The following is a 27,860-nucleotide window of genomic DNA, read 5'->3' as shown; positions in this document are numbered from 1 at the left end:
TAATGCCCTTTCCTTGTAGGCACCTTGGGAAGTATCGCTCAGTTCTGAACACCCAAAACCATCTCAAAGTTCAGCTCAGTCAACCTTAGTAAGGTCAGTCAATTACTGGAGAAGGTTGATGGAAGGTGGGGTGGTTATACCTGCAATGCGACCACAACCCTAGCATGAATGACTGTTTCCAGGGGCAACAATCTAAAGCTCCTCAGTGGGACAGCTTCATAATTAAATGTTAATATATATATGAATATAAAGGAACACCCGTGCCTTTTCAAATCCTGCTTTAATATTCGCCTTCAGTGCTCATAGCTTAGTAGAATATTCAGCCTGAAGATTCTGTACATTTAAGCAGGTAGAATGTGATTAAGATGATGCCGTGGATGAAAGACTTTGAAATCCATTGCTCTTCATCACTGTATATGTATATATGGTTTATGGATCTTGGAATTGCATCTGTGTATTCTCTCTGTTCAAATACCACACAATAGCATTGGCATTTTCCAGGAAGCCATTCTTCAGGGTGGGAACAGAGAGGTGAATCTTGTTAATGATCTAAAGCTCCCTAAGGCTACAGGGTGATGATGTTAAGATCTTTGTACATCAGACTGACCTCAGAGTGATGTCTTTGCCCCTCTGCAAAGACAATATGATAAAATGTTAGTCTATGGGTGACTGCACAATTGTATATGCAGAAAAGGAAATATTGGGAATAATAACTTTAAGAGGAGAAGAAAGAGGAAACCAAAGAAATGAACCAAATAATCAAAAATAAATAGGAAGAGTAATGAAATAGGGATGAGTCGTAGAAGTTGGGGACCTCCATTGTGATTTCAATTCTGTTATTGATAGCTGCTGACTATGTAACTTATAGCAAGGCCTTTCATTTCCTGGGTCTCAGTTTCCCTCTGTATTTTGACTCTATGATTCCTGAACTATGTCATAATTTTAGCATCCTACTGTTCTAGTTTTTCTACACACATATTTCGATTTTCAGGGTTGATGGATTTTACTTTAACAAAAGAGAAATGTGCCTTGATTTTTGATGACACATAATGATTTAGTAAGAATATTAAAAAGTGGCTAAAGATTAAAATTCAACAGATTCCTCAACCTTAGAAAAAAAAATTTCTCCCCACCCTGTCCAGTCACAGAAACTAAAGGAAAAGTAGAAATGGCACAGAAAAATCTTTTCTCTGACAATCATCTGTTCTAATTTGGAAATAGCTTCCAAAAATCTCAAGACAATATTGTCCTAATACTTAGTGTTATCTTTTCAATGGCTACTTTATGAATATGCTAATGCAAATATGATACTTTCCTTTGATTACTAATAGTACTAGGAAGAGATTTTTGCCATAATCCAGAACTGTAAAAACCTCACGGTTGTTCCCTGCTGAGCCATGATTTGGAAAAGTGCAAAACAGGTAAAAATGTGCATAAGATCACTGCAATAACCCATAAGTTTTTCATTAATAAAGGAAAAGGCATAAGGCAGGTAATTAGCACATTTCTTTTTGAACAATGTCACTTCTTGCCTTTTATTCTCCCAGTTTTCGCCTCTGGATCCATCCCCTCCACCACAAGTTGCATAGTTCATTTTCAACATAGTGTCAGGTGAGTATTACTACTGCATTTGTTTACCCTTTGTTCCACCATTTCCATACTCCCCTTTTATCCTCCCCCAAACAGATACAAGACAAAAGGTACAGAAATCAACACCAATGACAAAGGAGGAAAAAAAACCCCAACATAACAAAAAACCTTTTGTTTCCATTTCTTAAGCAACTGTCACCCCTCTGTACATCACCTTTACAATAACAGTAAAAAAAGAAGTAATCTCAAAGATGCAATGCCTATGTGCATCAGATCATACAAAATAACATTTATCAAAATAAACTCCAGGAAATGGAAATAAGAGATTTTTTTCTTTGTTGCTATTTTCTTTTCTTTTTTTTTGTTGCTATTTTGTTTTCTATTCTTTTTGTCTTGTTTGTTTGTTTATCCGCCTTTGGGAGGATAAGGAGGGACGCAAAAATGGAGGGACAAAGTGTGAACAACTGCAGCAGTGGTATCCACTGGACACTATTTTGAAAATGAACTATACAGCTTGTATGTGAGGATGGGAGAGGAAAAACTGGGAGAGAGCAAGGGAAACAGTGACATTGACTAAAAAGAAATGTGTACTTTACCTGATGTATGTAACTGTAATCCCTTTGTACCTCATCTTTATAATAACGACATAAAAATTGAAAAAGAAAAAAACCCAAGAAAACCAGTTCATCTGATAAAGTGTACATGAAGAATTCATATTCACATTCCCATGCAGCTGTTCCTTCTCAAGATATTTTGAGATTTTTTTCCTTAATTTGTAAGAGAGTGTACCTTCATGTGTAGACTGAGCCTATGCTAGAAGACATTGTGATTTGGATTCTCCAGTTTTCTCCTCTGCGTTCAGCACTCTCAGCTCTATTGCGTCAGTAAAAGTCAGGTAACAAGAAGGTGGATGGAGCTTCAAGGTAGAGCACTTGCCTAGCATGTTTGAGGCTATCGGCTTGATTTCCAACATAGCAAGATGACAATAACAAAAACAAAAATAATGATACACCTCTGACTCATGTGGCATGAAGTTACAGATTAGACATTTCTAGAAAATGGAAATGATTGTTTCTGTCTCATTGATACAGAGGCTTTTGGCAAAAGTACTATCTGTAAGTATATAAAATGTGTTGCTACCTTCTTGGCACCACTGAACATTTTCATGTAGGCCAATGATCTCATCATGGTGGTGAATTTACCCTTCATGGGCTCAGCTCAACCAGCTGGGCCATGTTCTGAAATCTTGCAATGAGGCTGAATGCCAGGTGAATAATCAAGGGCTGGCAATCCCTTAATATAGGTTTCAGAAAGTCTTGGATAAAGACACGAATGTATTTCAAAGAGCAACTTTGAGGCCCTGTGCAATAAGCTCCTTTTTTCAAAGATCAAATGGAAGATAGTGTGATGATGTCTGGAGACCACAGGAAGTAAGGAAATTAGCCCATTCTGCTACCTCAACTCAACTCCTTTGCAGGACACAGAACTGTCATCACCTTGAAGGCCACAAGCATACATTTCAGTCTTCCTTTTCTGTGTAGGTTCTGGGAGAGTCAGAGCTAGGACTCAGCTCCTTCAAGCTGTGGCTCAGTGGCTTCTGACTTATCTTTTTGCAGGAAAGAGGCAGGGGGTTGCTTCAAAGCTAAGAACTCTCTGACAATGAGCAAAGGTGCTTCAATGGGAATATCAGTGGAGAGATACATGTAACATGTAACATGGAGAGATTCATGTACTCCCGTATCAGCTCTCAAACTCTGACGTACTTCATGGTATATTTAGAATATATCATTGAATTCTAGCAATACTTTTTTACTTATCCAATGTCCCCTATCCTGTTTGAAAGCAGAAACAGGTTTGTCTTTACTCATTAGGGGGTTGGTCTTTTGGCTAAAGCCTGAGCTTCCTGAAATGTGAGCTAATATAGTTCACTGTCCATAATGATGAAAGAGAGGCTTTGAAGCGTTTGCCTCAATTTATCAGGTTTCTCTGCATGTGTAAGAAGATGGGTAGCCTCACACATAGCTTGTCTGTGGCCAGTGAAATCCACTTTTGAGCCCCTCATAACATTTTTATAGCTAGAACTTCCTGACTTGTTTTTTTCACATCATAGATAATTTGGTTTCTTGTTATTCGCATCTAGAGTCTCAAAGCTCTTTACAGACTCTTTTGTAAGTGATATTAATAGTAATTGTGGTCTTTTATTAATAATGCATATTAACAACAGCTCTCATTAAAACAACATCAGCTAAGTGATTAGAGAAATGGCTAGAGTTGTGGTTAGAAAATGGGCCTGTAACATCAATATTGGTAAAGGCATTTATTGTTTTACTCATAAAGTAGAAATAAATATAATGGCTGATTAAGATCTTAATAAAATTCAGCCACAAATGCATAACTGCAGAGTGGGGGTTTTTTATTTGTGGGAATATCCTGGCCAGTTTTTATATTGTGGGGTATCCCCAGGAGAAAGAAGAGAAAACAGAATTCTTTGCATGGTGTTCCTCTGTGCTCCTTGGTTTTGTTTCATCTTTCCAGGCTGTAGGAATCATTAGTAACACATATGAGAAAGGGAGCCTAATGGTGGTTTTATTTCTTCTTCCTATTTTTATTTATGGTTAGGTAATATTCATGTGATATATATGATATATAATATATGTGTCATTATATCTTATGTACTATATATAGGATGTATCATGTGATGTGTAATACATGGTATATTATATATGATATATAATGTATGCCATGTATATGTCATGTTAGCTATGATTTATTTTATTTTTTATGCATTATATTTTTAATTTTTATTTTTTTATTGTGAAAATACTGTACAAATGGGTTCCAATTACATGGGCAAGGTAATGAGTACATTTCTTATCAAGCATTGTAGCCTCCTCCTTTGTTTCCCCTTCCCATCCCTTCCCATCCTCCCCCGCCCCCCCAACCCAATCTGCCCCGCCCCCCATTAGCTATGATTTATATCACAATAAGGTAATGAGGAATCAGAGAGAGAGACTCTATAAGGGGAGGTACTAGCTGAAGAGGGTTAGATAACAAGAAGGATAAAAAAGAATGAATATGGTCAGCAAACTTGTTTGCAACCATGAAAACTGAACAATGAAACCTGTTGAAATTGCTTTGGAAATGGAGGAGAGAGGTAGATTGTTAGAGGTGAGAGTGATTGGAGTATATGGTGAACATATGAGGAAGTGTAACCATTAAATCCTTTTCTGTGTAACTAATGTAAGCTAATGATATTCAAAATGAAAAAGAAAGAAAATCTAAGTGAAGAAAGCTACTGAAATTCATAATGAAAAATTTGAACATTGAGCTTCCAGACCAAACAAGATATAAAGGCAAAACAATGAGAGAGCATTTAATGGAGATGAATTTCACTTCTTAAGTCTTGGGGGGAGGGGGAATATTGTGTGTATATTTTTAGGTGACAAATTAGAAGATTCATAATATTTTCAGTTTATTTTTAAAGAGAGGCATGGTGTCCTGTGGATTTGTTAAAAATATTAAGCATTGATAAAATATAAGATGACCTCAATTCTAATATTTGCATTTTTAAAGTGGACTCTGATCTTAATCCTGAGATGACTTACAAAGCCATCTATGGTGTCAGGAGATACAGATCCATCTTGTGAATAGGAACTTCGGTATATTAACAGTTTTTCTGCACTTGCTTTGATGTTGCATGTGTGTTTTCCTATTCTTGGATTCTGAGAGCCTCTTGTGAGTTTTGCCTTCCTGTTTGGTTTTCAGAACGAGGACTCGGAGAAATGGAGATAAAGCCTTGGAGAGAACGGTCTAGAAATTATTTAAACCAAACCGTAGCTAACAGTTTAGCTTCCTTTGGAAGTAGAGCTCCTTGAAATTATTTCATATATAGCATCTCAAAACTATTCGAAAGGAAACTTCATTTCTCATTATGTGGCTCTTTCTTAGCCCTGCTCCCAAAGGTTTGGTAAGCTTTAAATCCCTAGTGACACCTGCTGGGCGGACTTCAGCTCCTACTGCATCAGCCAGCCTCTTCTTTAACACTCAGAGCTTCTGGCTGGAAGGGGAGGGGAGAGGAGGGGCTGGCCGCAGCTTCTTTGCTCTCAGCCAGTTTGCTCATTGCTCATTTAGGTGACCTCTGCCAGTATAATGAGTGCTGGAGTCCCCAAGTACTCTCTCAAGCCCCAGGAAACAAAACTAGGATCCACTATAGTGGGGGTGGGGAGAAAGAGCAAGAGAGATTGAGAGACTGAGAGATAGACAGAGGGAGGGAGGGAAAGAGAAAGAGAGAGAATAGAGAGAGAGAATAGAGCAAAAACAGGAAGAGAACACACAGAGAGAACACAGAAGAAAAAGCAGGGAAAAGAGACACTACCTCCCCCACCAACGCAGCTCCAAGTTAGTTACTAAGCTGCTTCTTTGTCTGAAAACTTGAGGTGAAAGATACTACTTGAGCCTTATGTTTTGTTCAAGAATAAACCAAATTATGCTATACTTGCTTATATCTGAACATATTGGTTTATCTTCCATAGAGTTTAATTGATGCAAACTTGAACTTCAGAATGCTACATTTTCAAGGAAAACACCATCCCTATCATTTACATTGCTATATTTTTCTTTGAACAAAGCAAATCAGATCAAAACAATCACACTCCTGCTTTAGTTTATTCCTTCCATATTCATCAGCCCTTATGAAAATAATGCTTAACCTCTTGAAGGATGACCTCTTCTGTCCCTTAATGGCCAATGGCAGAATTTCTTTCTGAGCCAATGTCTGCATCCTTGGCTGGATCAACTCCTGTGCGAAGTCCATGTTAGCTGATCAAGCATGGCTTTGTTTGCACTTATTCATTGCTCATCCAGCACTGGGTAAGTGGTTTTGCATATTAACTAAGTGCACAGTAACCTTCCTTTACCTCCTCGGAGCTCCTCCCCCTCCCGCCCGCCCAGGAAATCAACACTGCTACTTGCTGAGGAAGCTGCCAAGAGGTTGCCATGACAACTGTTCTGCTTTCAGCAGCTACTTTTCTGGTTTGAAGGGGGTTGGGGGAACACACACACACACACATACACACACAGAGAACTAGGTGGCTTTCTGATCAGAGTTCAGATAAAGAAGGTCACAGTCATTTGTGGGAATTGACTTAAAATAACTCAATGGATTTGTGAGTTACCGCAGCAGAAGCAAACAGACAAACTAAAAAGGTAAGTACAGTGGAAAGCCAATAATTAAATTATGTGGTAGTGGTCTTAGGCTGAAGCATTTCAAGTTGATATCAGTCTGTGGCATCTAGGATATTATTTTATGAGCCGTTTTCATTTTCATCCCGAGCCAAGCAGAGATGATGAGTTTTATGGGATTCTGAAGAGCAGAGAAAACCAGGCAAGGGGTGAAACAACCCCAGAAGGAGAATTTCACATCTGAAAGTCATTTTCCAAAAAAACTTCATTCAGCACAGAAACAATGAAGCATTCAGGCATAAGAGGCTGGAACTGTGCACTGTGCCAGGTCAAATTGCAACCTTTGAGCTGCTGCCGATGGGGTGGCTGGCAAGGTGAACTAGGAAACAGTCTGATTACAAAAGAAGGGTTGGGGTTAGGCAGAGAAAAGTACCAAGAGTGAAGAAATAGAAGTTAAAAAACCTTAAAGCTAGTGGGTTTCAGTGCTATACAGTGAGCTGTGCAAAGACGGGTTTTGGACATCTAGATCTTCTCCAGGCAAGAGCTGAACACTTAGGGGTGATTCTTGGCAGAAAAGCGGAAGTGTGTGGCAGATCATAAGCCCTAGGGTCCTAGTGACTTGGAGCTTATGCCTCTTGCTTCCTGCCTGTCTGCCAGTCTTCTCAGTAATACCTTTTCCCTGCTGGCCATCCAGCTTCCCAGTGCTTCTCTGCATTCAACCGTTTCTGGATTCCTTTTTCAGAAACAGTAGTGACCAGAACATAGTACTATAACCCTTCTCATATGAGCTACTGTGAACTCAATAGCAACAATCACATGCAGATACATTGAAAGGAATGAATGGTAATTAGCGTAAAACAGTGCTGAGAGACCCAGTGCATTGTAAGTGAATGGGAATGCAGTGTCATTCTGGCAACCTGGTAATTCCTGTGAGTGGCATACTTATGGATACTCTTAGTAGTACAGGCAACATTGAGCTCCCAGAGGCCCACATCTCCTTAAGGAGGTATCTTGAGTTTTAACCATGAAATTTAGTTTTTTGGTTTGTAGCAACTTGTGTCCAACCTGAAATACAGCCATTAGGGCCAAAATCCATATTCAAGAAGATAGGAACTTTACAACTTGAGGGGAAAAGGAGTGAGGAGGGGAAAGCAGGAGAAAATAAGGGAGCTGGTAACAGGGTCCAAAAAGAAATGAACTCATCACCTTAACATATGTAACTGTAATCCCCCTGTTCATCACCTTTATTTACCATCAATAAGAAAAAAAAGAGTTTATAGCAACTTAGGTTGTTTGCTTGTTTTATTTGAGTCTGGCAAGTAGAAAGTTTTAAGGTAGGAAAGAAGAGGTGAATAAAAGGGAAGGAAGTATAAATAAATATTGAAAACAAGAAATGATCAAAGCAAATAGACTCTAAATGGGTATATTAGGTTGTAAAATGAGAGTTTTGTGGAATAAAATTTTAGTAGCTTATAATGGTGTGTGAAGCAAGTTCAAGAAACCAAGAAGAAATAGGTGCAGGGTTGGAGGACTCCCTACTACATTTGGAGTACTCTCTCTCTCTCTCTCTCTCTCTCTCTCTCTCTCTCTTTCCTTCTCTCTTTCATAAGTTAAACAAACTACTAAGTTACACATAGAGCAGCTCCTCCTGAGTGTCACTGATGTAGCTAAAAGCCCTATCTTACATAACAGTAACAGGATACAGAATGACAGTTCCTCACAGCCTACCGTAAGTGTGATTAAACTATCTCATCAGAAGCATACTCCTGAGTATTTCCACAATAGCAGAAAGCCATCCTTTCATCTGACCTGCTTGCTACACCCCGTGATGGCACAGACTAGAGATATTAGTATGCAAAGAAATTCTTCCCTCCAATGGCGGATTGGAGGGCTACCAAGTTTAGGCTCTGCAGCCTTACAGTCCAGTAATAAGGCAGGGAGCAATAATAGGGGGGAAAGAATTAAAGCAAGAGAGAAATTCAGAAATTTAACTCCTCCACAGATTCTTTCCCATTCCTTTCCACTGACCTGATCTAATTCTGGCAGCTATTGTCCCCGTGAAACACTGCCACAGCTGAATTTATTTTTATTTTGCCTGCTCAAAGGCAATGTAAAGCGAATTGGAGAGCACATCACCTTCAGGGAAAAGACTGCAGTGTATGGCTCACCCACCTCCCTCCTCCCTTCCTCGTGAAAAGGTTAATTTGAATAAGGCTGCTGCTTCCACAAATAGCACGGGAACTGCACTCAGAAGAGCAGCCAATGAGGATGCTTTCCAGTGATGTCATACTTATACCTGCTTCTTATTATTTGCTGAGTAGTGACAATGTGTTCTTTGAATCTTACATCTGATTGGTTAAGATTCCTGTCATTTTTTGAGAACTTCTGGGGAGTTTTTGGCATTGCAGGTTCTTTGCATGCCCAGAATTTTTCCAGTTTCTATACTTCAACAAACTATTGGAGAATACAGAACATTTTAAACATTGTCCTCAAAACAAATGTAACAGCCTTCACCTGACTCACATGGTCTCTGGTACTAGGTTGTTTGCAGGATGAAAGCAGCATAAGAAAAGTCCCAAACACTTGAATTTATGAAGATGCTTGTAGAAAGGGCATATTTATATTAATGTTGCTTAGCTTGAAAACAAACATACTTGTCTACAATTTTTGTCCAATAGAGCCGAGCTTTCTTAAAAAGAATTACATCTAAAATTTCCTAGGTTGCAGGGTAAACAGCTTGGAAGAAAGGGAGATCTACCTGGTTAGTTTTTGCCCTTAAATATCTTTTATTTTTAAATCAATTTAGCTTTTGTGTCATCCACATGTACATCTCTCGTCATTCAGATTCCTAAGCTTTTCCAGGGAAACTCCTGCAAATGAGTTTGGAAACCACACTACCTTGCAGTGAAGGTCACAGATAGATCAGGTCTGCATAAGTTAGGAAGTATCCAACTAGCTGAAGGATTAAAAGGTGCATTTTGGTCAGTAAGAGATTTAAGTAAGGTTGGGAGGTCAGAAGAAATGTTGGTGCTCCAAAAATCTCAGAATGTGTAGTGGTGAGGGGAGCCCTGGACAGAACTCTCCAAGCAGTCAGACCCTCAGAAACACAGAAAAAGCCAAGCTGCCCACAGTCTGTTGCTGAAGCAGAACAGATATCAGGAAGGTTAATCCAGCTGCACAGCCAGGAGAAGACAATAAATGCTTTAGCGAGCAAGGGCAGGACATTAGAGAAATAGTCTGATTTTAATAAACTGAGAGAAATGGAAAAGAATTCTTAGGAGAAATATGAGAAAGGGTATATATGTATGGAACAGACCTCACTGACAAGATATCTATCTATCTATCTATCTATCTATCTATCTATCTATCTATCTATCTATCTATCTATCTATCTATCTATCTATCTATCTATCTATCTATCTATCCATCCATCTATCTCTATATCTATATACATATCTATATATCTGTATTTATATATAGATATATAGATATCTCATTAGTGAGATCTCATGTATATATGAGAAATTTGGAAAAGTGGAGGAGGAACAAATGAACACATAAGTTAGGAAGAAATAGAATATCAGTATTTTGAAGATCCACATCACACTATCAGTAGCCAACATCAACTAGGTTGGAAATTGATGTGTTTTCTAGCTGTACATCATGGCTTATTTTCCTGCAGAGTCTGGTGAGAGGTTAGCTAAATGGCATAAAAATTTTATTACTTTTATCCAGATACCAGTGGTTACTGCTACACAGGGGGCTGAAATCTGGAAAATCACAGTTGGAGGTAGGCTAGGGCAGGAGAGTTCACTAGATTGTATCTCCAAAATAGCCATCGAAAACCAGACTTAGAGGCATGGCTTAAGTAGTAGAGCATCAGCCTCACAAGCATGAAGTGCTTGCTGAGTTCAATCCCGGTACTGCCAACATTTTTAAAAATTATTTTTATCTTGAATAAATAATTGCATGAAATTATTATGCTATTATATATTATTGCCACTTTTCATTGTTGAACATTACGATTATATATATTTTTTATTTAACTATTATTTTTGCTCATTTGAATGGCAGGTCCATGTGAACAGTGGCTTTGTTTACCTCTGGGCCTCAGAGCTTAGAAAAGTGCTCAGACAAATAAGATCTCAAAAATTATTATTATTATTATTATTTGCTGGTCATGGGGCCTCAACTCTGGGTCTGGGCGCTGTCCCTAAGCTCTTCAGCTCAAGGCTAGCACTCTACCACTTGAGCCACAGCGCCATTTCCAGCCTTTTCTGCTTATGTGGTGCTGAGGAATCGAACCCAGGGCCTCATGCATGCAAGGAAAGCGCTCTACCACTGAGCTATCTTCCCAGCCCAGATCTCAAAAATTATTAACCAAGCTGGGCACTCGTTGCTTATGCCTGTAATCCTAGCTACTCAGGAGACTGACTTCTGAGGACTGTGGCTCAAAGCTAGCCCAGGCATGAAAGTTCCTGAGAGTGTTATCTCCAATTAACCACCAAAAAGAGTCTGAAGTGGAGCTGTGACTCAAATGGTAGAGCACTAGCCTAGAGATAGTGCCCAGGTCATGAGTTTAAGTTCCAGGAATGGTACACACACACAACAATGGTGATGATGATGATGAGGACTTCAATAGAAAAAGTTCTCTTAGTCACTGTACATTATGACTAAGGAAGGAATCTGAACACCTTGCCTCATTCTGATATTTAAGATGCACATAGCTTTTCTTAGTAGCCAAGGGGAAAGATTTCAACTTTCCCATCACAAATAGAAGACCAAATTACAAGGCAATGAGAATCCAGAGTCCCAGTATTCAACAAGGTTTCATTCACTATGTACCCAGAGTGGTCTGAAGATTGCAATCCTCCTGTTTTCCTGAGTGCTGGATTATAAGTATATATTATCATATCTGGCTATTCCTACTAGTTTTTACACAAAAGATATGAAAAATCATCAGGGTCAGCGGCATGAAGGAATTCCAGAGCCAGTCCTAGGTGAGGATTATTAGCTTATATAACCTTTTGAGATCTGTCTTTTCTTTCCTCCCAGCTCTGCGAAATCTACATATGATAACTCTGATTCTCATGGATTGCTAGGTACAATTTAGGGATTTGGAATCAGTAATAGTTAGAAAGCACAATATGAAATCCAGAAGTATTACTAACCTCAAAAATTCAACATATTCTCAACAGCGCGTATATCTTCCGCTCAAGTGTATTCAGTGAACCAATCCAAGTTTTCAAAGACTATTTTGTAGTTTTTCTGCTCCATCTCTTTCTCAGCCGTGATAATAAATAGACTCTCTGATTTCTATTTTCTCAGAAACTTAAGGGCTATATATGATGACATAGAGTATATTTACGCATTATCCCTGTTGACATTCTAAATGACCTGTTCAGGTGCTACCTGTTCATTTGAATATACCTTGGATTTGGCAGTCTGCTGTGAAAGACTGAATCTGAAGGCACATCTACCTTTTACATTCTAACCCTGTTGGCACCTGTGCCTGCTGGTGCTTCTAGAAGCAACTTCTCCTTTTCCATCTTCTTCCAGTGTGAGGATTTAAACCTGGCACATTATAAACGAGCACTTTCCCATGCAGCTATATCCCCAGGCCTAGAAACTGTGTAACATTGTAAAAATAATAAATACAATAATGGTGACCCAAAATGCTTATAGATTCATGGTTGAAATTTGGGGTTTAGACTTTATTTTTCAAAGGTGATTGGCTATTTTCTGTCCATTTTTTTTTATACAATCAATTTTGGATCTTTTTAGTTAGTGCTTTTTACATTTTAAGTTGTATATAGGATTATGAGGACAGTGGGAAAAAATCGATAGTTTTGAAAAACATCTAGAGTATGTGCATGGGAGACAAAGTTAATATTTTCCAATCAACTTTCAGAAGAAGCCAGATGCTCTGTGAACCAGCATCTGATAGCATGGATTTAGATATTTAGTTCTGCTCTTGCAAATTAAAGATTTTGTGTGAGGTCCTTAAAAGTCTCCCTCTTGTATGCCGTTGTATGTAGATTCAGAACTTGTATCCTGAGATGTACTCTCATTTAACTGGTAACCAAGCTTTGCTGAATCTAAGAAATGGTCCCTCCTCTCTCTCCCCCATAGGGGCTGTCTCACTGGAGGCCCTGAAATCTTTCTCTGAAAAGCTACAATAACCTCTCCCTCATCACTTAGGGCCTTAGCCTTCCCTCCTGTCAGTTCATCATCTTCTATTCTGATACCTTATTTTTCTTTCAAAAATTGTTTTGATGAGATCATTTCCTTGATTAAAGCCCCCTGCTGGTTCTCATGGCTTAAAATAGAGGTTGGTGTCAGCTCGGTGGCCTGACAAGCTTGGGCTGGAATCCAAATGGCTTCAATTTCTTTCTACGGAACCTTGGGCATATTGCTTCACTTCTGCAGGACACACATCTGCAAAGTGGAGCTCCTGCTACTTATTTTTATCATCTTGTCAATGAAACACTATAACAAAATCACCCCATACTGGGCCAGCCATAGGAGATAGTGAATAACTAAATTACTCTCCCATCCCATTTCTTTGCAGTCTGACCAAGTTTGACTTTTCTAGTATCTTATATGGACACTCTTGAGTATCTCCTTGTTTTTTTTATCTTCTTGTTTTATATCCACTTTCCACAGGCTACACACAGGCACTGGCCACTCCCCAGTGAGCGTTTCATGTAGCTACTCATCTGACTCGGCTGCTAAAAGGCTCTTCTCATTTGTTTCCACACAGCACATTTCCTTGCTTTGCAGTTTTTCCTAAGGCCTCATTCATGTCTTCCTATTGGTCAGGATTTGCCATTCAAATCTTGCCTTCCTGAAACCACTGTAGTCATGCCTCTTTAAGAACATACTTACCATATGCTGCTAGGATACATGCTAATAGTTGTGGCCCCTATTTGACTGTGATCTCTCATTGACATAGGCACCGCCTATGGTTTGATCTTTATTGACCCAAACTCTTTTTAAAATAAAGGAGTGGAATGAATATGGAGTAAAGCATAAAGAAATGGATGCTTAAATATTATATTCAAGAAACTATGTACAGGGAAAAATAATTCTGAAAACAATCCTAGATCTACAGAGCATCCGTAGTACTTTAGAATACGAATCCTATTTGAATTCTTTTACAGAACTCATTAAAAATTCTTTACATATACTGCTGTCTGATTTCTTCCACTATCCTTATTTATAGGTTCAATGGGACCTATTTCACAGATTGTGAAAGTAGTATTTAGAAAAGGTAAATGGAGCCTGGAGTGTGATTCAAGTGGTAGAGCACTTGGCTAGAAAGCACAAGGCCCTGAGTTCAAGCTCACCTTACCTTTATGTTGCTAAATAAATAAATAAATTTACATAATTGCAAATTTGTAATTGTTTCAGCAGGGGTTGGAACTATTTCTTTCTGATTCCAGAAAGAAATTTATCTTTTATATGGTATTATCTTATGCAACAGCCGAGTTTCAATTTCTTTGTAAGCATCGATAGAAAATATAGATAGAGATCTTTATGAGAGTAGGATTTATGAGGCAGATAAATCAGATCTCTGCAAAAGTCACATATTTGAGAGGTTTGGAGATAGTAGTTATTAGGTAGATAAAGCATAATTCAGCAATGTAAAATCCTAAAAGCTTGATGCCTTGTCAATTCTTCCATTTCCACATATTATTTATTTTGAAGAAGCCACAGAACAATCTTACTCCTGAAGAAAAAAAATATTCTAAAGGACCCTTTTGACTTTTAAAGTTACTTTTCATTTTCACTACATCATAGTTTCATAGGAGATCTTGCCTCAGATAATTCTCTTGACTAAATCATGTAGGAGAGCTCATTTCCCTAGTCTCAAAGAAATCAAGCTAAAGCCAAGGCAAATAACGTACACTGCTGTGTGTTAACCCGTCCTGGGACCTGCTATTTGTAAAAGACTGCCTAGGTATTTCCAGTAGGAAACGTTTGTTTATAAGAGAATAGTAATACAGCTAATTGCATATGTACTTAATGGTTATTTCATAGCTTTGAAACGTTTCTAAACCAAGTGTAAACTTTTAGAATAGTTTTCTGGAGGAGACTGTAGAAAGGCATGGTGAAAATCATTCATTTACTCATTCATTCATTCATAGGAATTCACACTTGGCATCGTAGTCAATCTTCAAGATTTCTGTATCTGTTGAACACACTGATATCTGGAATATGCCAGACTATTTGGAAATAGGAAATGTCTTTGTGGAAATAGTTTAAGGTCCAGACAGGATTTCTCCAAGTGTATTTCCTGGAGCACTAATTCCATGGGCTCTGAAGATGTGTCAGATGAGAAAATCAAATGTTTAAAGGTCAAATACACAGATAAACATTGAGTTTAAGAAGCCAACTGATATGCTGTTGGACATCGTGAATCCATTAATATGTCACTGTATTATGGCTCCCCTGGGATGTATAGTTGTGTTTTCTATCTGTTTTGTTAAGGGAGTGTTTTACAACTCACAATTTACAGGACAGGAAATGCAAACCTGAAGTGTCTCTGCAGGCACTGTAAGGCTGTGGGTAACTGTACTTTGACCCCTAGGTTTTCCACACATTTTTTTTGTATAGCTCCTTAACATTCTGCTCACAAGTGTCACACCCCTTTAGCAGCCAGTGCAGACTGGTTATCTACAATACTATACAAAGAATCCCACCTAAAAAGACAGAGAGGAAATAAAAACCTTCAGTATGACTCATGACATAGAGGAATTTCGGCCACTGTAAAGATAAAAAGTGAATAATAATAATAATAATAATAATAATAATAATAATAATAATAATAATAATATAAAGCACCTTAAACACATTTTAGGTTGAGTGAATTTGTTTTGATAACTTGGCATTTTATATGTTCTCTACAGTCTTACTAAGAACGTCGTTCATTTTTACGTAGTCTCAAGGTATGACAGGTAATAATAAACACTGATGAAAATGAGAGAGTATAAATTTTTATAAAATCAGACATTTGTGATGGTTTAGAAGTCAGGTAATCAAGGCTTTGGTGATGCTGACTCTTCCTCTTCTGCCTCTTACCAGCTTGGAGAGTTTGGAAGTAAGTGCACTGCAGGAGATTAAGAGGAATGAAATGAACTGTGTTCTATTATTGTAGTAGCACAGTCAGTGAAGAAGGACAAACTCAAAGTTAGCAGAAGCCTCATTTTGTCATATGATTGGTGAATGTGTCCTTCTTCTCCGTAGAGACCTGAATGGGAGCTGTCAAGGTAGTTTTGCAGTATCCAAATGCTTTTCTAAGAAATTTGCCCAAAAGACAGCAGCAGAAAAGAAATGGGTTTGAATGTGCATGTAGACATAGAACATTAAACAGTACAAGTACCACCCACTTTTTCCATGTTTGGTAGGACATTTTTTTCTCAATTAAAGATGCTTTTCTGAAAATCAACATAAGAGTTCTTCAGCTATAATAGCTATGCTTCAAATGCTTGCCAGCCATTGGTGGCCAGTGATTTCTGCATTGAGCTGCATCGGTCCAGATTATTTCCATCACTCTGGAAAGTTTGATTGAGTAGCTGTGCTTATACTCACATTTCATATGCATGTGATTGTTCCAAGTAGGGGAAAATGAAGAGATACAAAGTTTTCAAGGTTCTTATCAGTAAGTGGTAGTTTGTGAAGCTATGGGGGTTGGAGAAATACAATACCTAAATTCTTTGAACAGTTGTAGCTCTATAAAGAATTTTTTAAAAAATCATAAAAATGTACAAAAGTGGAGGGGGAATAGGTGAAACTTTAGCTTTAGTTCTGTATTAGAAATATTCTGATTCACAAGTTATTATTGTTTGGAAGGAAGTAGGCTAGTTTCTCCGATAACATATCCTTTTTAAAATTTTTATTTTTATTTACTGATTCTGGAATTTGAACTCAGGGCTTGAGGACTGTCTCTAAACATTTTTGCTAATGGTCACTGCTTTATTACTTGAGTCACAGCTCTACTTCTGGCTTTTTTGTGGTGAATTAGAGATAAGAATCTCATGAACTTTCCTGCTCAGGCTAGCTTCAAACTCTGATCCTCAGATCTCAGCTTCCTAAGTAGCTAGGATGACAGGTATGAGCCACTGGCACCAAGCTATGCATATCTTTATATGACTACATGAAATAGACACTTTTATGCTCAAATGAACTCATAAGGATTCGATTTGTTGCAGCCTGTGTTTGTTCAAAGACTAGAGTTGGAACAAGCCAAAAGTGCAAATCTCCTAGCAGAGTAGTAGATAAAGGTAGGATCAGAGCTGACAGAAGTTAGAGAAATCAGGTTAAACAGTGAGTGGCTCAAAGGCTTCTGAAATGGGGAAAAAATATAGTTTCAGCCGTAGTGGAAAACAGTGTGGAGTTTCCTCAAAAACCTAAAAATAGTGTATTTATTGCAGCCTTATATACCATAGCTAAAATATGGAACCAACCCAGATGCCCCCTCAGTAGATGAGTGGATCAAGAAAATGTGGTATATATACACAATGGAATTCTATGCCTCCATCAGAAAGAATGACATTGCCCCATTTGTTAGGAAATGGAAAGAGTTGGAAAAAATTATATTAAGTGAGCCAGGCCCAAAGAAACATAGGTCCCATGGTTTCCCTTATTTGCAATAACTAGTATATGTCTGAGTCAAGCAGAAAAAATCAGATAAGTTGATGTTAGGGAAATGAACCCCAAGGTAAGTATCAAATGTTTTTTCCTTTCATGCGATTGTTTCTAACATATTTATAAGATTATTTCTTTGTTGCGTTGTATGTCCCTCCCCCACAGTATAACCCCTGCTTTCACTGTATTTGATGTTGGTATAATTTGTGGAGGGGAAGGGAAAAAAAAACAAAATCGTTTAAATAGTGATAGAGGTGGACCCATTGCAACAATGAGATGTACAAATCATTATGTCGAAAAATGAACTTTACAACTTTGGTTGGGGGTGGGGGAAAGGATTGGGTAGGGAGGTAGGGGGGTTGGAAAAGCATGGAAGGGGAAACAAAGGAGGAGGCAACAATGCTTGATAAGAAATGTACTCATTATCTTGCCCATGTAATTCCAACCCCTCTGTACAGTATTTTCACAATTAAAAAAAAACACCTAAAAATAGAACTTCCACATGGTCCTAGAATCCTGGTAGTGGGTGTATCTTCAAATACATGAAATCAGAATGTTGACATGGTTATTTGGACTCCCATGTTTATTTTTACTGTGGCCTTGTTCCCAGTAGCCAAGATATGGAAGATATGGAAGCTTGAATGGATGAACAGGAAAATAAACAGTGCCACATATGATAAGAAATGTTATGTTGAATAAAATAGGCCAGGTACACAGTAAGGCAATGTCATAGTGTGATCTCCTTCCTAGTTCAAATCTAAAGGCACTGATCTCACAAAAGCAGAGACTATAGAACCATGATTATCAGAGGCTGAGGAACATGGAGGAAAGACAAGATGGGAGATACTGAGAAATGGGCACAAAGGTACAGTTAGATAGGAGAATAATTTCTGGTATTTCCTTGAAGAGTAAGAAAACTATGACTAGCGATATTATATTGAATATTTCAAAATAGCTAGAAGAGAAAAACCTGGATTTCCAACCACACAGAAATGATAAGCTGTTTGAGATGATAAGAAAATTAAATATTCTGATTGGATCATTACCCAATGTATACATGTATTAAAACATCACACTATAATCCATAACTATGTATAAACATTATGTGCCAATTAAAAAGTTAAAAGCAGAAGTCAAAGGAAATACAAACTCAAGCTGATCTAGGAAACTGTCAGAGTTTGCTGGACCATGTATGTGTATGTTGTTTTAGTTTCTATGCAGGACAATAGGAGATAATATAGTATGTGCGATAACAAGGTATAATAACCAAAAGGACTATATTTGGAAAAAGGATAATTTTAACTTTGAAAATGTTTTAGATGAACACTTCAGGGTTAAATATGTCTAATTACAACTTTATTTGATGTGCAAAGTTAATTATGATTTTTCTGTGAAGACACAAAAATGATGTCTTAGGAATATGAAATCACCTTGGCCTGTCATGATATAACAGATATCTTCTGAGCCCTTTCTTGGTCCTGGGCATACACACTGTGGATGGAACAGTGAATAAAAGCAAACTCACATCCTAATGGATCTTACTTTCTAACCAGGAGACACAATCAACAAATCAACAAAGACATGGAATCACAGATAATTTTTATGGACATTGGGAAGAAAAGGTTCCTGGAGATCAAGAATACTGGAGGCAGCAAGTATTCTATAGTGGAGGCTGTCATTTTATAGAACATGGAGAAGGCCACATTGAAAAGGTAGCATACGAGTGGAGGTCTGAAAGCAACCTGAGGACTCCAATGTGGCCATATGAAAGAACTCCATTTTTGGCATAGCGACTGCTTCATGCAAGGGTCCTGAGGCCGATGCCTTCTGGGCATATTTGATAAGCAGCAGGGAGTTCAGTGTGACTGGAATTAAGTGAATGATCAGGAGAGGAGAGGAGACCTTTGAGAGTGTCAGAACAGATGACAGGTAGAAATCTAGACCTGTGCAAGGAAACTGGGTTTTCTCTGAGAGAGATAGGAAGCTGAGGGAAAATTCTGACCAGAAGAACAACGTGAGCTGTCCTAGACTGTGCAGGCAATTTTCTGTCTGTCCACCTCACACAATCCTTTCCCAAATCTTTTTCTTTGTGAACTGCAATGGGTATGTCCAAATATGTTAACTATTGGGTGGTTCTTTTTTCTCGCCCAGACGTTGGACAAACTTTATTAATTGTAGAATTTCTATGGTATTCTCTAAATAATATCAATTTGTCTTTGTACAGCAATTATCACCCAAGACAAATGAACTTAAGTTTCTATATTACTTATCCTTTTAATAAACCATCCTATCTCCCCCCCCAACAATCCTATCTTTAATAATGGTAAGCCATATTGGAAAGGAAATGCTATAGATAGCTTTTGATATGAAACTTTCAGCAGAGGCATGCAAGGACTGAATTTAAAGTAGATAGAATAGTATTAAGAGATTGGCAAGTAGTGTTTCTATTTCTACTCCTGGGTTTTTGTTTGTTTTTTGAGGTTCAAGTGCTTTTAGACTGAAGGAAAGCCTCAGCAGCTATTGCACCCAAGTCTCTAGCTCAGTTTCTTTAGTACAAATGGTTCAGTTGAGGTAGAAGAAAGACAAAGGAAGTAGACAGGCTACCAAAAGTTCAGAAAGAAGCAGGGAAACATACAGCTCTCATTTCTCCTTTGTAAAGCCTGGAAAGTATAAAAGCTGACACCGTACCTACAAAAAGCATTCTTGGTGGGGGAAAAAAAACTTAAGAAAAAAGAAAATTACCTTTAGCTCTGTAAGAAGAGCTCACTGAATATCCTTTTGAACTAGAATTAATTTCAGGTAGTTGAATGGAAAATAAAAAAATAGAATGAAAGGAAAATTTTGAAGAAGAGGGCAGTGGAAATAATTTTATTATCTTTGACAATAAAGTTATAGTAATTTAGTCAAATAGTCCATTGCCTTTTCTGACTAGTGAATCTATCTCTTTACTTTAGGGATCACTGGTGGCATATAACTTTTCTGAGTGTATATACCAGCTATCATCTAGCAGCTATCATAATGTCATGAACTGAAGTGGAGATATGACCCCTAAGGCTTGAAGGTCAAAGAGACCATATTGAAGTAAGAATTAAGAACAAAGGCTGGGTGTTGTGGCTCAGTGATAGCTGTGCAGGTGACTAGGGTCCGAGGGATTGTGCTTTGAGGCCAGAAATTTGCTACACTCCATCTCTAAAATAACCAGGAAAAAGCAGGACTGGAGGCCTGGATCAAGTAGTAGAGCACAATCCTAACAAACATGAGGTTCTGTGTTGAACCCCAGTGTACCAAGGTGGGGAGGGGGCTAAAGAATAAAGATGTAAAATTGAAGTAAGACTCTCCTTGGAATGTGCCCCTGTAGTGGTTTACACCTACAATCTCAACTTCTTGGAAGGTACAGACAGGACTGTGAGTTTGAGGCCAGTCTTCAGAAAGGTAGCAGCAAGATTCTATTTCAAAAACAAAAATATAAAATGAAGTGGCTAGGGGAAGTGGGTCAAGTGGTCGAGTGAGGGCTTGCTTAACAAGTTCAAGGACCTGAGTACAATTCCCAGTACCACAAGCAGACAACAGCAACAGTAACAATGATAATAATGATGATAATAATAACAAACAAAACCCACCTCCTCCTTGAATGGTTTCATTTCACAGAGAAAAGCCACCGTCCCCTGGCTTCTGCTTTCTAAATAAATCACTGCAAGTTGAGTGTCATGTCCGTTAGTCTAGAAGTTATATAAAATTCAACTTTGCACTTTGAGATTCATTTCATGTTTTGCATCTGATATTCATGTCAATAAGCTGAATTGAAAGGGACTCGATAATTGTGCCTACCAAAGCAACTTTGCTTTCAGAATCCGCTCTGGCAACAGGTTTGCAGGTAAAACAGCATTTAGAATTGGGTTCCGAGGATAGGGCTGACCTCTGACTTCGTTGGGGAACTAGTGCTATGCCCTGTGCTCAGTCAGAGATGGGGAGCTGCTGGGATGTCCTTTGGTTTAGGGCAGTGATCAAGCAAACAGTGGCTTAGAAAATTTCTGTCAGGGTTAACAGTCTTCAATTGGTTTGGACATACTAGGATTTGACCTTATGGTCTTGGACTTGTACTGGCACACTATCACTTGAGCCACACTCCCAGTTATGTTTTTACTTGTACTCATTTATTGAATATGGTCTTTCATTGTTGTATGGGGGCAGTTTCACAGCTCAGTCTTTCTATCTACCCTTCGCACATGATGGCTGGGATGCACCACCCTGGCCTACCTTGTGGATCTCACTAACCGTTTGCCGGAGTTAGCTCTGTGCAGCTATTCTGATGATCTCTACTTACTGCGTCGCTGGGATTAAAAGCATGTACCATCATACCTAGCCCTAAAGAGACTATTGTCTTAAATCCTGTTTTTCAGGTAAGCTAGTTTTGCTGTGTTTAAAAACAAACAACCCCTTCCCCAATCCTTTCCAGTTCACCTAAGTTTTAATCTAACTTTTGTATCATTCTATAATGAGAGCATCATATTGAGAACAATCTTTCAGTATAGCGGGGTACCAGTGGCTCATACCTGCAATCCTATCAACTCAGGAGGCTAAGAGTTGAAGATTACAATTTGAAGCCAGCCCAGGCAGGAAAAGTCTGTGAGACTCTTATCTAGAATTACCCACAAAAAGCCAGAAATGAAGCTGTGGTACAAGTGGTAGGGCACTAGCCTTGAGTAAGAATTGCTCAGTGACATTGCCTAGGCCCAAAGTTTCAAGCCCCAGTATAGGCTATATATATATATATATGTATATATATGTATACATATATGTATGTATACATATATATATATGTTTCATATTCCACAGTAGACTGAGTTATTTTACCCAATCTCTGATTACTTTCACAGTTAACAATGTAAACCCAGAAATGGAAAACCTAGACTTCTTAATCACTAGCTCTGAATGCCACTCAATAAAGTCCACCCAAAATAAGTCATGCCACAATTTCCATAATGACAATCTCCCAGAACACATTTTGTTATTGTTGCCTTCCAATTGTGGGAATTACTCCCATGTGCTATCATATATATCTTCAGATAACAATCACGTGGAGATGAGATGTGATTTTTAAACGAACTTTTACATGCGTCTCCATTTTCTTCTTGCATTTTATTATTTTTACAGGCAAGTGATGAAAGGTTATTCCCTGTAAGATTTAGCCAGTAAAACGTGCAGCATAAAAACCTAAAGCCCTGCAGTTAGAAACATAAAGAGCAAAGGAGGAAATGGGGGGGGAGGGGAGAAGGGGAGAGGAAGATGTTCCATTGGGGCTGCAGCTTTTTAGAGTACTCAGGAATGATGTCATTTGTTTTCACAAAACCCAGTTTAAATTTGTTCTTGCCTTTCAAGAACTGCAGCAAGGAATGACTTCTGCATACCATATTTCAGGACATACGAGTGCAAGCTGCATCAAAATCCAACCAATCGCAGGGTGAAACCTTGCCTTTCCCTAGTCTTCCTTCCTTCCCCTACCTGAAGTAAGAGATGAATGCCTCACACTCCCGCCCTGTTCTAACTGCAGAAGCTTGACCCTAACCCTTGAATAGTTTAAAGGAGAGCAATGCCCAAATTAAGATTGACCTATTCCACTGACATACAACCCCCAAGAAAAGGTCTATCTGTAATTGATAGATAGATTTAGTTTGGTTTGTTTAAAATTAAATGTTAGCTTTTTGCTTCCCTGCAGCCCTTGTAACACCTGGTTCCAGGACTAGACCCATCTATCAAAAGATGTAAGGAAACTGGAATTCTGGGCTAGGTGAATGTCAGCAACAGAAGTGGGACCTGTGAATTTCATATAAACAGTTATCTTTCACAAAGCAACTCCAATTCTGGGCGATGATGTGTTCATGATGACTGGAAAATAAGCAATGCAGTAGAGACAGCATCTCAAGAACTCTATTATAAAGTGGGAGAGGAAGGTTAGCTTGAAGTTTGCTTACTTAAGTAATGGTTTAAAGTGCCAAATGCTGGTTGCTCATGTTCCCTTAATTCTCCTCCACACAGAAACACAGAATATTGATGGAAGAATTGGTGTGGGTTCATGGGTTGTGAAAAACAGAAAAACTGGACTCTGGCTAGTGTTAACTTAAAGGGTCCTCATTGGAATCCCGTAGGAAAACTCAAGAGAATTCATGGAAGGCTGGAGAAATTGACTTAGAGAGGACGAGGGACATGGTGTTATGGGGTCTCCATTGCAGGCTCCATGATGGCACTGTCAATCATCACTACTAGGTTTAATGATCTCCAAGCTTTTCTGTCTTCTGTTTACTCATCATTCTGTTCAAGGGGATAAGTCCCTGAGGAGAACATACCTTTGATTTGCTGGCCACATGGCTGCCCCTTGACTTGGAGAAAGCAGATGGCTATCAGTTTACTAGGTCATACAGATAGCTAGCAAAGGGAGAGAAGACACTTTTCCATGGAAGGCAAGGGTGCTATTTCCAAAGGAACAGGGGAAGTGGGTGCTAGTTGATGTTCTTTGTTACCATGACTGTCCAAGGCTTATGATTTTCTTGCTTGTTCTTATAGTACTCCTCCTTTACCTCACATTTTAAATCTTATAATGGCAACCCATTTGTAAAAGCCAAGCCAGGACATTTTTGGAGACTGACTATAGGTATTATTGATAATCATATCAAGATAAGAGGTATAAACTGGAGCCATCTTGAAATTCATCTCTAATGTTTTTGTTATACTTCTTTTTGTCATAGTCCTGGTTTCAAGGTTTCACCAACACTTAGTGTATTCTTTAAGCTTTCAAATTCAATGAAAGTTGAGTTTTGAATTGAGATTCAAGGCACCCTGTTCTTATGTCCTCAGTATCTTATCTTGTGTTTGGCCCTGGACCTTCACTGAAGAATTACAATTCACCAACATGGTCTTAAACCCCTATCCTCTTGCTTTATCTTTTCTCCCACACCCACATTTCTATGTACTTGGGGAGTATGCTATCCCCAATATTCACACATAGGGAGGCAGAGCTAACTCCTAATTTCTTTGCCTCCTTTCATTCTTTTCTTCCTACCATGCTCCCTATATGCCTATCTCCCTGTTATGTAAATGGATTAAGAATGAAATGATCTCATGCCATTTCTATTTATGAAAGATGCTACTACTTAATAAAAACAACCTTTTCATGAAATAGAAAGTGAAATATATAAATAATATCTTAAAAGACTGCAAACTTTTCAAAGATCTTTTAAAAAGGTAGTTCTTAAAAATTGAATAACTTTGTCAAAACACCAACTAGTGACATTAATGGAGTACTACAATAGATTTTCTCTGACCAAAACTTATTTTCTGTGACCTTCTATCCCATGAGTACAATGAGATTTACTGTGATTATCTTTTCTGAGCCCTGCGCTATCTTCAGGATGAATCATATGAAGGTACCAATCAGGGCTCAGAGCCCCCAGATTGATCACGAAGAAATATCTGCCTTACAAAACATTGTTCTCAAAATTCTTAAACTTTTCTGCATAGCTGATCTCAGAGTGAGACCACAAAGGTTTCCTAGAGCAATTATAACCCCAACACATTCCTCAAAGGCCAACTTATAGACTGAGGAGTTGTGTTTTACTCCATCCTGATCCCCTTTCGTCCCAAGATCTGCACTGTGGGCACTGGGAGCCAAAGCCTAGTGAGCTCAGCAAGCAGCACCACAGTTCTATGACAAACACATAGGATTGCAGATGAAGGTTCCCAAGGACAAATAATTGCATGTGAGAAAATCAGGCCATCTATTATTGCTTTCCTGGCTGTCCACCTTATTTGCTCTCTTTGCCTTTTGTGGAAATGTTTTTGCTATCAGTTGTTCTAAAGCATTACTCTTTCATTCACTCCATCCTTCAGCCACATTGTGAGGTCCAGCACTTATGATATAGAAAGCAAAGCACGGGATGTGAATGAAATAGAGAATTTTATCTTTTAATTCCTTTGGGTACCAATTATTATACTAAAGTAATACATGCAAAATTGTGATTAGAAAAAAAAAGAGTCAGGTTTACAGTATGCTGACTAATATTTTTAAATTTAAATGTGGTTTATTTTAGTATGGACTATTTGGTATCGATGTTAACAACCTGAGATGGCAATGAATAACTGTGGAATAAAGAGAAGTGAATACCTTTATGTAAGGAGAGAAGTGTCTGTTAACCATGGGAAGGAAATAGCCAAGTTCATGGTTCCAACCAGCCAATGAAAATGCAGTGGAAAGTGATGTCTACTTTTCAGCTGAGAGCTAAGAGTGACCTTTGACCTAGGAAGTGAAGAAGGTCTTGATAAACCCGCATGCATTAGTTTCTAACAGACATTAAGTTCTACAAAACAAGAAACTGTTCTTTTTCTTGGGAGGAATTGTACAACGGTGTGTGTCACTCCTCATTGCAGCATTTACCTTCTGCATATGGGTTTTAGATGACCTACCAAGTCTGTGTCTGTCTGTTGAATTAAGGTGACAGAGTAGAAATAATCTGGGTAGCTCAGTCAATAGATCTGGCAGGGCACAACTGAACTTTTCCTTCTACTCCTCCTTCTCTTTTCCCCAGTAGAAATTTGGAGTATATTATTGTCAAAATCTTGTTCTAGCTGGATAACTGTTTTCTGCTCTCTGTGGTTCTAAGAATACACAGCTTGATGGATACCAGGAAAACCTCCACATCTGCAGAGGGTCTCAGGGAGGGAAAACGAAAAGCTACATTTCCATTGGTTATGCTGGTTACCTAGTACATATTTTAAAATTGTGATAGAAATCTGAAAGTTGTTCATGGATAATCAAACACCTGCACACTCACAAATTGGAAATGGATTATTTACTTAAATTTAACTATTTCAATTTAACCTAATACTGCTCAGACCACTGAGGCTCAGTCATGAAATCGCTGATTTTTTTCTTTTTGAAATTGTCTTCCACTTCATTAAGACTTGAAAATGAAATAGTCTCTCTCTCTCCTCTTTCAGATTTAAACTCTGTGAAGCAGTTCCTATATTATCGGTTTATAATAAACATTGAAACTTTATTCCACTGCTTACAAGTACAGTGGGACTCACTGAAGGCTATCAGTGAAATTCAGTGTCAACCTTCCAAAAAGGAATCTATTCCATTCTCCCTGAAAATCCCTTCCTAGTAAAACTTGTTTGCCAAATGACTAGAGCTCCCTTAACAAATAAAACAAATCACTGCTTGCTGCCCTTTTCTTCTGAAGTGAAGATAAATTGCTGAGGAGTAAAAGCCTTCAGACTAATCACACAGGAGAACTGACTGCACGATCCCAGTGTTGTTTACCAGCTGCCTTCACAATTCTATAATAACCCAGCCCACGTTTCCAAAGGACAAAATTGTTCAGAGATAGTAAAATAGAACAGAAACAAATGATCTGTCTGCCGAAATTAGTTTAAGCCGGGAGCAGGCTGGAAAGAAAGATATGAGCCAGAAACTTACCTAGCTCACAGGCACGAGACCCGGTGACCACATACTCTGCGCTGAAGCACAACTCAGGAGCATTACATCATCGTGACAAACTTTCATTGGCTGCAGAAAGCCCAAGGATAAGACAGGCTTTTAAGGTGCTGTGTGAGAGCCCCTGTTAGTGTTTTTATCAGTGTAATGGCCAAAATACTGAAAGCAAGACTTTCCCTACATTAAGACTGTCAAGGATGAACTGACAAAATGCTGTTAACCATTTCTTAAGCATGTGTATCTCCACTTTCATCTCTACTTTTCACATTTAACCTGTTGGGGATTGTTTTTTTTTTTTCTTTGTTAAAAGCTTGCCTCATTTGTAATGTAAAAACAAAACATTGTAATTCAGTTTGTGTTCTGACTGAAGGTGTATAGTAACATTTGTGTATGAATGGCTTATTTCCTCATTACTCCTCAGAGCATCTTTCTTATTTTTAGGACTTTATTTGAATCCATACATCCATTTCTTTCTCCCTCTATTAATTATTTCACTTTTATTCTTTCTAGGCAGAGGATAAACACCCACGGATTCAAGCAAGCACAAATGTATTTATTTGTTTTGAAGAATTTAAATGGGAGTAGTGAGTATAATTCTTACTTCCTCATTATTCATTTTTCAGTGTCAGGCTATTTTCTCTATTCACTGCTATGTGTTATTATGCCATGCTCATTACCATGGTGATTTACAAATGAAAACCATGTGTATTGGGGGCTCTAAGTGAGCAAAAGTGATAGGGCTGGGGGTGGTTGCCCTGTCCATCTTCACTGCCCAATTGGGGCTGGGAGGAACAGGATATTTGATGCAGAAGACAATGCTCTTTTTAAAAACGAGCAAATTTGGACAATTAGATTCAATCACTCAGAAATGAAAATAATATGCTATTACTAGTGAACTTCAGCTTCTCTCTGTCTCTCTGACCATGCACTTATCCTGCATCTCTGTTAA

The 27,860-nt window shown here is 38.3% G+C and overlaps 1 protein-coding gene and 1 long non-coding RNA gene across 3 annotated transcripts in view; one reads left to right on the top strand and one right to left on the bottom strand.

Annotated features, from left to right (window-relative positions):
• Nucleotides 1–27,860, bottom strand: part of LOC138814056 (Krueppel-like factor 12) — a 713,678-nt gene that overhangs the window by 513,375 nt on the left and 172,443 nt on the right. Inside the window, exon 1 of one of the 2 annotated variants that reach the window (XM_070002850.1) lies at nt 26,894–26,917. The exons of the other annotated variant lie outside the window; for it this stretch is intronic. The gene's annotated coding sequence lies outside the window, so the exon portion shown is untranslated. Of the gene's footprint in view, nt 1–26,893; nt 26,918–27,860 lie in introns of those variants that run through there. 2 annotated transcript variants of the gene reach the window in all.
• The window catches only part of LOC138814058 (uncharacterized), an 89,186-nt gene continuing 67,997 nt past the window's right edge, over nt 6,672–27,860 (top strand). The window contains exons 1-2 of the long non-coding RNA XR_011367892.1: nt 6,672–6,795; nt 27,422–27,495. This is a non-coding gene — a long non-coding RNA (uncharacterized lncRNA). The remainder of the gene's footprint in view (nt 6,796–27,421; nt 27,496–27,860) is intronic.

This window comes from Dipodomys merriami, unplaced genomic scaffold (assembly GCF_024711535.1).
Source record: "Dipodomys merriami isolate MVZ:Mamm:240054 unplaced genomic scaffold, mDipMer1.0.p SCAF_6, whole genome shotgun sequence".
In the NCBI taxonomy this organism is placed as follows: domain Eukaryota; kingdom Metazoa; phylum Chordata; class Mammalia; order Rodentia; family Heteromyidae; genus Dipodomys; species Dipodomys merriami.
This window is presented reverse-complemented; position numbering and strand designations above follow the sequence as displayed.